General features: G+C 43.4%; 1 protein-coding gene and 1 pseudogene across 1 annotated transcript in view; both read right to left on the bottom strand.

Moving 5' to 3' along the window:
* Positions 1–6: 6 nt before the first annotated feature.
* Positions 7–1243, bottom strand: LOC102743194 (V-type proton ATPase subunit d 2 pseudogene; annotated as a pseudogene).
* Positions 1244–3085: 1842 nt separating this feature from the next.
* Positions 3086–10346, bottom strand: part of LACTB (lactamase beta) — a 49472-nt gene continuing 42211 nt past the window's right edge. Inside the window, exons 8-9 of the mRNA XM_081831231.1 lie at positions 8150–8257; positions 3086–3344 (exon numbers count right to left, since the gene is read on the bottom strand). The gene's annotated coding sequence lies outside the window, so the exon portion shown is untranslated. The remainder of the gene's footprint in view (positions 3345–8149; positions 8258–10346) is intronic.

The raw sequence follows: 10346 nt of genomic DNA, 5'->3' as shown, positions 1-10346 counted from the left end.
GTCTGCAACTCATGAAGCTGCAATGTGAATTATTTTTGTGTAACCCCGATAACACAACACAATTCTTTTTATTTTCCTTGGAAGCTCTTCTTAATATTTAAGATGTTCTGCATTGGAGGCCCCACATTGGGTTATAAAATTGGAATGTAACTGTTAATTTTGGTTCGATGTCTTTGTGAAATGCATTCTGCTATCCACATAATATTTCTCATTTCTTGTTCCTTCAGCTTTGTGTATGCGTAAAACACACCATAGTGGAATTGCCTGTTGAATGCCAGCACGTTCATTTGTACCTCACGCTCATAAAACACATCCTCCAATGTCTTTCCTCCACTGCCATCACCCACAGCCTCAAACAAAGGCTTGTATACTCCATAATGGTCTGCTGCTCTCCTCATCTGATCAAAGTCTTCTGCTTGAGCCAAAAGGCGCAACCCTTCAGGGTAGAGCTTGCCACAGGTCGGGTAGAGGGTCTCCCGGTCGTCTTTGCTCAGCTCAGTGCCAAAGGAGTTAAGAGTGATGATAAAAGCACGTCTGTCAGCCTCAAACTCAAGAATAGGACACATGATTTCTGCTGTGACATCACCATGATTCTTACAGAATTTATAGAATGCCTCGAGGTAAGATTTGTACAGTTTATTGCGCAGTAATTCAATATTCAGTTCATCAAGGGTATTTTCAGACATACAGTCTTGAAAGAATGGAGCTAATGGTGTTTCCACCAGAACGGCTTTAAAGAGATCAGAAGGTGTCTCCGCAATGTTGACTGCTTCCATTTCCGTGAAACGGCCCAATGGGTGGCACTTGGCCAGAATTTCTTTCACAGGTTTTTTTTGCAATGCACCGTTCATCAGTAGAATCACATTGTCTATCATGTAACTGCACGTCATGTATGTAAAAAACGTGCTCAGGGGTTCCAGGGAATGATTCCGGAAATATTCAAATTCTCTGCATAGCTTTTTCCTCATCTCCGTGTCAATTTTGGAAACAGTAAGAGGATTTGTTTGATTAGCCAAGAAGTTTCCATAATCAGTGGTCTGGAGATGAATTTTCACATCTTCCAGGGTCTCGCACTGGACCAGGTTGAGGTATTCCTGCTGGGTCAGGAGGCTGGCCTTGCACCCTCGCACCAGGCCTTCCAGGTAGCCATGGTCCACGTTAAAGTAGAACTCGGCGCCCTCAAGCTTGGGGAAAGAGATCACAGCCAATTTGGGCTGAAGCAGCTCTGGATCCTAGTGGGCTCCTGATGATTTGCTCCAGGACAACAACCTTTCTATGCCTCAGTTTCCTCAACTGTAAAATGAGGGGGGCTGGGTTAGATAATCCCTTCCTGACTATAGAATCCTTTGGCTCTTGAATCCAAACCCCCATAACAGGTGACCCTCCCAGGCGAACCAAGCACCCTGGTGAATCGAGATTTACCCCAACAGCCTCGAGGCCTAGTAGGTCTCTTGGAGGCCAGGCAGGGTGTGGTGCTGGGAAAGGAGCGCAAGACACCTAGTTCCTTGTTCCAAATAGCATTCAGTCCACCCTATGACTCAGTTATCAGTACTTCTCTCTTTCCAAGGAGTGCAACATTTCAGTCCTCTCTGTGGTGGTGACAATAATTTATGAGGGTGCCAGTCTAAAAGGTTCAGAGAAAAATGAGACTCTGCTTTGTATTTTGAGCCATACCCAGTCATATTCCTGCTTCCAATTCCTACTTAATATGGATAATCATTTCCTGAATAAACATAGACTTTTTTTCTAATTTAACAGCAGCAAGGCTTATTAAATGGAGTTAATCAGGGAACATGTTGAATGCTCCAGAACCTATGATAAAACATCCGATCTCTCTTGAAATTCCTCACTCTCACTGTTCAGACAGAACCGAAGCAGTTAATATGAAATCAAGCAGAATTCTTTGATTACTCATTTTTAAGATTTACAATTATAAGTGATGGTTGCAACATAACAGAATGCTGAAGAAATAGGCTGAATAGGTGATTTTTCGGTGCCAGGATGAAAATTCAGATTAAGAAAAACTGCTAATGAAATCCTAATCACATAGTAATTTCCCACGTATTACTCTATGAAACTCAAGTAGCTATGTGGCCTAATTAGGCCTGTTTGGGAGATTATCACAACATCTTATTTTTGCAATGAATGCCATTATTCAGCGTTTAATATTCATTGAGGCTTTTATGAAACAGAGAGGTTTCCATATGTCTCTAGAGCAAAACATTTGTGTTTGCCATCTGCTACTCAAGAGTAGTTTTGTAGAAAAAGAATGCAAATTGCTCGGTTCTTTAATTACTTTGGGGTTGGGCTATACTGTAGTTGGGACTGTGGGACAGCCAATTCACCGCTAGGAGCATACAGTTGTTTACTTAGCCACCAACTTACAGAATTCTTTACAAGCAAACCGCCTGAAAAGAAAGTGAAGCTTAAAACTATCTTTGTCCTTTAAGCTCAAGGCAAAGTCCATTATGAAGTGATGTGTGAGACTTCTTTTAAGTTAGCATTAAGGAGACACTATCTAGGACACTGGACTTTGAGGTTGGTATAGCAAATATCAGTTCTCTTTTCTTAATCCTGACACCAAAGGAAAATATGACTCAATACTTTAAAAAAAAAAAAATCAAAGGATCTCCTTGAACTCAGTATTAAAAAAAAAAAAAAAAGGAACTTACTTTTAGTTACCCAGGAGATAATTACTTGGGCTTTGGACTCTGTGCTGTTTGTTTCGCTTTCCCCCCCTTCTCATTAATTTCTTGAATTGTGGATAATTCTCTGCTTGGTAACATCTCCCCAGCCTATGGATATGCACCATTAGTTTTGCATAATCTGGAGTCACTTCAACCAAGAATTTAACCCAAAGTGGAAACCCTGGAGCTTAGTGAAAAATCTGTAAATTTCAATTACTGAGGCTCTTTGGAGCCCTGCTCACAGTAAAATTTCATTCACTGGGGTTATTGGCATATGGAATGTGAGAAATTGACAAATGAAAGGGACCTAGTTTGGCCGCTGACTAGCTATGAGATCCTAACCTTATGGACCTCTATCTTCTAAGACTATTTTCTGCTTTAAGATACTATAAAACCAATGAGTATAGAGATCATTTATTGTTTCCAAAGTTTGTACCTCAGAACATTAAGTGAATCGGTGGGTGAAGCTAGAAGAATGGGTTTCATGCCAAACGCTTTTGAGAAATGCTGCTCTCACAGTGTTTTGATGATACGGTTTCTCCGAATCCTCAGTGTGCTGATGTGCTTTGTGACTGACTCTTCACAGTCGGGTGCAGAGTTCAGGCTTCCTCACACTTGTACTCCGAGGCACCTTTTTGATGGAGCATCTTCTGGGACCTGTGTTTCGCAGAATATATGTTGGGAAACTGATTGCATCTAAACCCTTAGTTTCAGATATGAAGATTGAATTGTAAAGTCCTACTGTCATGATGAAAATCAGCATGTTTACAGGAAGCTGACAAACTGGACTGGTTTCTCCTGAATCCCAGGGCAGGGCTCCCTCCTGCCGCCTCTCTCACGACTGCACCCACAGAAAGATTGGCCATAGGGGAGGGGTGCTGTGATGGCTCCTTTCTCCCCACTTGGGGCAGCTGCCTTGCCCCCAAGTCCTGGGGGACAGACATGGTACTCAATGGAAATGAAAATCACCTCATGTCCAGAAGCTAACTTACCCAGCATTCAAAAAGTGTAAAAAACTAGATTCTTAAATGAACATTCTGGAGGCTGAGTTTTTCAGGGGAAAAAAAAAAGACTAGTGTCAATAATTAAGTTAACATCTGCATTTTTTCTTTTGTATTATTCTGTATTTTGAGTGAGGTATAGGACCTGTTAGAGGGTCACATCACACCCAGGCTAATTTTCTACAGTGATATCTAAAGTTCTGTAAAATGATCTGTATAATAAAATGCTCTTAAAGATAAATTATTTAAATTTCTTGAGGGTATGAATTATATTCATATTGTATCCCTAATGACTAACACAGGGCTTGGCATATATTAGGTGCATAGCGATAAATATGTTTGCATTCATTAAATTATAATCCGATGATTAGACTTTAATAAAATAACTGTTATAATACATTAATAGTACTAATGACATCCTACCTTTTCAAAAATCTCAAAGATAAATTCCTTGACCTGGTGAAGGTTTAAAAGCAGAAGCTAGCTGATACTCTTTATTTGAAATCTTCTATGGGATGCGGTATTTCTTTCAGGGAATAATGAGTGGGATCACTTCTGTGTTTGACTTTTAAATACAGGCACATAGACATAGAAGTGGAATGAATCGGTAGATACCCAGTACTGTCTTCCAGTCATTGTAGAATTCCCCTGTCAGCCAGTTGGTCTGTATTAAACATCCCTAGAGATAACACACGTAATAATAAGCCTGAACCCTGGAGGGCCTGAGTCATCAGAGAAGGATTAAGTCAGTGTTGGCAAATTATAGTTTGTGTTCTATATTTTCATTCATTTAACAAAACCTTTTTTTTTTTTTTTTTTTTTAGCACCTACAATATATAAAGCAACCCACTAGGTACTATAAGGGGAATAAAGACGAAACTGGTACTGACCATCCCTTAAGAAGCCTGTGGTCTTGCAGGAGAAGTGGGGTACATGCATACGTAATTACAATGCTGGGTAAAATTATGATATGCCAGTGATGTGTTGTTTTGTTAATTTATAGTTCTTTCCCAATTAGTTTATTTTTCTTTCAAAACTGGTAGTCGATAGGTCAGCATATTCCCCAGTGTATTAGAATGCCCCATTCCCGGACTATTCTGGATGAACAGCATCCGGGACATCAAGTTTTATGAATGGTCATCAGCATCATCTGAAAGCCATGCTTCTTATTAGAGAGCAGGACGGGGCCACCCCAGCAAGATCTTATTGACCAGCACTAAGTCACTCACTTGGACATATGATTCACTTGAACTGGCTGGGTGAGGAGGCTGAATCACAATGACGTGGGAGCCTGGACAGGTGGGGAGGCTGAGGGCATGCCTCCAGGAAGGTAGGTACTTTGGGTGGCAACATCATAACCGTTGGGTCATCTAGTAATAGTTGGCTCAAGTTGTCAAGTGACAACCAGAAATGGGGTCAACGTAGGTGCACATATTGTCCTTGGCTCACAGAGTGGCTCTGTCTGAACTGAGTGCATCTGTGGGGGAGAAGGCTGGGGGTGGGGGTGAGGGCAGAAGGAGGATCTGTCTGTCCACACCCCAGAAGTGACCACTACCTGATGGTATGAATTGACTCCTTTTTCTGATTCGGGCTGTGTTTTTAACTCTATTAAAAAAAATTTAAGGAATTCATTTATGTAGCCAACATCCAAAGATCATTAAGGAAATATGTCTTTCATACATTAGGAACCATGGTGTTAGAGAAGGCTGAACTAGGGCGCCTGGGTGGCTCAGTTGGTTGGGCGACTGCCTTCGGCTCAGGTCATGATCCTGGAGTCCCGGGATCGAGTCCCGCATCGGGCTCCCTGCTCAGCAGGGAGTCTGCTTCTCCCTCTGACCCTTCCCCCTCTCATGCTCTCTCTCTATCTCATTCTCTTTCTCAAATGAATAAATAAAATCTTTAAAAAAAAAAAAAAAGAAGGCTGAATTAAAGCCTTTGTCTGAGCCAAGAATCCAGAATCCAGTGCTCTTATCATTGAAATACACAACAACAACAAATTAACATCAAAGTATACATCTTATACATTTCACTATTTACATCTTTTGCCTTGAGAATTGATGACTAAGAATACTTTTTATGTGTGGACATAGTTTTTTTAATTAAATGTTGTAAATCATTAAATGAAATAGAGATAGGACTTAACAAAGAAGCTCATAATTTTAACTTTTTTGTATGTCAAGCCAGGACTGAGATCATGACTCTGATTCTGAGGGGAATCATGCGGACGGAGGGATTGGTTTTGTCCCATAGCTCCTTGCAACCTTGGCTGACCCAAGGACTGCTACAAAGAGCAGGGCAGCCCACACCCAGGGCCCCAGGGAGTCACGCTTTTCTTCTTGGGGAGGCAACAAAAAGGTCACCCATGGGGCGCCTGGGTGCTTAGTTGGTTAAGCGACTGCCTTCGGCTCAGGTCATGATCCTGGCGTCCCTGGATTGAGTCCCGCATCGGGCTCCCTGCTCGGCAGGGGGCCTGCTTCTCCCTCTGACCGCCCCCCCTTCTCATGCTCTCTCTCTCTGTCTCATTCTTTCTCTCTCAAATAAATAAATAAAATCTTAAAAAAAAAAAAAGGTCACCCATGCCAAGATCACCACCTAGAGCTTTGGAATCTGGGTGTAACCTCTCCAGTAAAATATTGAATTATGGAGTTTATTCATTTGATTTCTGGCCCTTATACCTACTGGAGAGCATGGCTACTGCCCAGAATAAGTTATGTGTGGGAGGAGAGCAGGCAAAGCACTTGAAACGGCTCCTGCCCATGTGTATTAGAGTTGAGGTAGCAATTACTTCTGGTATCCAGATTTGTGCAGGCTCCAGTATTAACTCACACTTTTGGCTTACGTATCATTTGGCCAGATATCATTTGCTCTCTTGTCTTCGCAAGGGGGGCCCCTCCCCTCGGGCCCGCTCTTCAGAGAGCCCTACCCTTGTCCTCTTCGGGTCCCCACTCCCCACTGGGCGAGGAATCCACAGGCCCGGTGGATGTATTCACTCAGAGCCATGCTGCCTTTCTAGAACCCACTCTAGGTTCCCAGACCCCAGAATTCCCTGCCAAAGACCCTGCTTCCGGGAATGGGAGGGGCCTCTTTTCCTGGCCTCTCCTTCTGAGGATCCACCGTGCCATTGGTGTCGCACCCCAGGCGTAAGCAATGGCCAGAAGGGGTGCTGATGTGGCCCAGCTTGAACGCAGGGTCTGGGATCCTCCTTGTAGGTGTATGAGGCCCTTCATGGTGCAGGCTTTGCCTGGGGGCGAGAAAGCAGGGCGTCAGTCCAGGCCAGGACTGCTCTCCCCGAATCACCACATTCTGGCTTGGAGCTCTGTGGAGCCAAGTATTCTAAATTTCATCTCTCTTTTTTAGCTCATTATAAACGTATCTCTCACGGTAAGAAGCTTACTTGTTATCTTCATTTATAATTTTTAAATATCTAGACACAAGATATGTGGGCCTGTTTCCACTGTTTTGTTTTGTTTTTTTTTTAGATTTTATTTATTTATCTGACAGAGAGAGAGCACAAGCAGGGGGAGCTGCAGGCAGAGGGAGACGGAGAAGCCGACTCCCCGCTGAGCAGGGAGCCTGATGCGATGCGGGGCTCTATCCCAGGACCCTGAGATCATGACCTGAACTGAAGGCAGACGCTTAACCAACTGAGCCACCCAGGCGCCCCCTGTTTTCACTGTTTTCTTTGTTTTTGTTATTTCTTGTTGTTGTTTGTTTTCACTTTTTTTCACCTCAAGCCCCACAGATTGCGGGACTAGGCCTGCTCTTGGAATAGGTTTGATTTTGAGTTTGTTTAAAAGCATAACACAAAGGATTGGTAACAGAGAGTGGAAATGTGGGTGGTGGGTGGGCTGCTTTGTCTGTAAGCCGTGTTCCCGCTATGGCCCCATGTCCCGGCCCTGCTCCCCAGCCTGACGGGAGGAATCGTGTGCACGCACATGTCTGACATCCACGGGGAACCAGCAGAATATGCTTGGCTGTTTTCAAATAATTCAAGCCCCACATTGCTGCTCTGCTCTGCTCCAGATTGCTATCGTTTCCCTGCCAAGAAGCTCTTCCCAGTTGACTTCCTTAAGCTGCTTGGAGTTAAGAGCTGGGCACCGTGAAGGCCTCTTTCCAGGCAAAAAAGAATGAACTAGAAAAAAGAATTGGGCCAAGCTTCCTTGATTGAACCACTTCACTTCAGCAAATCCCTAAGCCCTTCTATCTGTTTTGTCAGGAGTAAAATGAGCAGACTAATTCAGTCCTACCTCAGAGGGCAATGAGCGGCAGGTTTAATTAATGATGATTGTGACGGGCTTTGTAATGTAAAGTCGTACATAAATGAAAAGGAGCACTAGAGCTACTTTGTCCAAAGTCTGGAGTGCATCCTGCTTTCCACTGCCACGGTGAAGCCTCTCAGTACTGATCACGGACTGCTGCAGACTTCAGGGGGACAGAAATGTGCACGTGAAATTGAGTTACCTGAACAGAGAGCCGGGTTGGCAATGGGAATGGACACCTCAGATTCCTGGATGGCAGGCAGAACCAAGACCCACTGGGCCCAGCTGGTGGCAGATGACAGACTGGTTTCTGCAATCAAAGTACAAAGAACAGGTGTATCCATTTATGTCTGGGACCGTTCTGGAAAGATTCTTGAGATCTAAAGCGTCACATTGAGTAGAGAGCTCTTTCCAAAGATCTCCCCTGCTCTTCTTCTTATTCTCCCTGCCTTGGTTTGCTGACTTACAACAGCTCACATTAGAGGAGTTTTCCTCAGGAAGAGTGTTTACTGAAAATATGCAACAAGGATCAAGCCTGTTGAGGATGCATTTCTTCCTTTAAAGTCATGGTCTTATTTAGAGGGGTCACATTCCATGGTTCACATAAAGACATAGCTACATGATTTACCAGAAGTCATACTAGTCTTGTTAAACATCACACTTCAGAATCGTTGATTACTTTGGTTAACGTGGGATTTCTGTCTCTCTTCTACAATTCATCTAACAATATTCATATGCAACAAATCATAACTTTTTTAAGATTTTATTTATTTGAGAGAGAGAGAGCATGAGAGGGGAATGGGTCAGAGGGAGAAGCAGACTCCCTGCTGAGCAGGGAGCCTGATGCAGGACTCGATCCTGGGACCCTGGAATCATGACCTGAGCCAAAGGCAGTCCCTTAACCAACTGAGCCACCCAGGTGCCCTAAATCATAACTTTTATATAGTAAGTGAACATGATTGCACCTTCCCTTAATCTCCTCTAGACTTTGTTTCTAGGATGGTGTATCATATGTTGAAATTATGTTTATACAGCCTCTTCCTTATTATTAGATGACCTTGAGCTTCTTGAAAATCCCAAGAGGGTCTTAATCATTTTTACATCCCCCTTGACATCAGTGCCTTCTTTATAGGAGACACAAAAATACACTTAAACACATTGAAAATGAAAAGACCTAAGGAGTCATGAAAATGATAAGAAAACCTAATGTTCATTAGGGGGCTTCTTTCTTCCTTCCTTCCTTCCTTCCTTCCTTCTTTCCTTCCTTCCTTCCTTCCTTCCTTCCTCCCTCCCTCCCTTCCTTCCTTTCCTTCCTTCCTTCCGTCTTTCTTTCTTAGGGTGCTTCATTTTCAAATTATTTTTTTTAAGTAGGCTCCATGCCCAACATGGAGCCCAATGTGGGGCTTGAACTCATGACCCTGAGATCAAGACCTAAGCTGAGGTCAAGAGTCAGATGCTTAACTGACTGAGCCAGCCAGGCACCCCTCAAATATTTTTTTTTTTAGAAAGAGATGGGAGGAGGTGGGGAGGAGGAGAGGGAGATGGAGAATCAGGGCTCAGTCCCACGAACTTGAGACCCTGATCTGAGCCAAAATCAAGAGTTGGATGCTTAAGTGACTGAGCCACCCAGGCGCCCCACCCTCAAATAATTTTTAAAAAATTTATTGTTTGAGTCTCTAAGTAAATTATATTGGTTAAGATAAAAATTCTTGAGCTTCGGGGCACCTGGGTGGCTCAGTTGTTAAACGTCTGCCTTCGGCTCAGGTCATGATCCCAGGGTCCTGGGATCAAGCCCCACATCGGGCTCACTGCTCCATGGGAAGCCTGCTTCTCCCTCTCCCACTCCCCTGCTTGTGTTCCCTCTCTCACTGTGTCTCTCTCTGTCAAATAAATAAATAAAATCTTAAAAAAAAAAAAATTCTTGAGCTTCAGCTAGACCTAGGCTTACATCTTAGTTTTGCAAGTTACCATTCATGAAGTCTTGGGAATGGTACTTAAGCTCTGTGCCTTAGTTTCCTTATCTGTAAAATGGGAATACTACTACTATTTATCTCATAGAGACGCTGAAAAGATTAAATGAGATAATCCATGTAAAGTGCTTAGCACAGTGTCTGACATGAAATAAGCATTCAGATGATATTATTGTCATCACCATTAGAGATTATAGGGTCGGAAGTCTTGGTTGCTTGCAGAGTCTTAGAAGATAGCTTTCAGATTTAACTGCTTACCCCATAGTTCCCCTCAATGCCGTCTTATAAATATGAAGCAGGAACCCACTTAGGTTAGAAACTCAGGGCGCCTGGGTGGCTCAGTTGGTTAAGCGACTGCCTTCGGCTCAGGTCATGATCCTGGAGTCCCTGGATCGAGTCCCACATCGGGCTCCCTGCTCGGCAGGGAGC

This window comes from Leptonychotes weddellii, chromosome 9, assembly GCF_054177405.1.
Source record: "Leptonychotes weddellii isolate Sample4059 chromosome 9, ASM5417740v2, whole genome shotgun sequence".
Lineage (NCBI taxonomy): Eukaryota > Metazoa > Chordata > Mammalia > Carnivora > Phocidae > Leptonychotes > Leptonychotes weddellii.
Note: the sequence above shows the minus strand (reverse complement) of the source record. Positions and strands in the feature narration are given on the sequence as shown.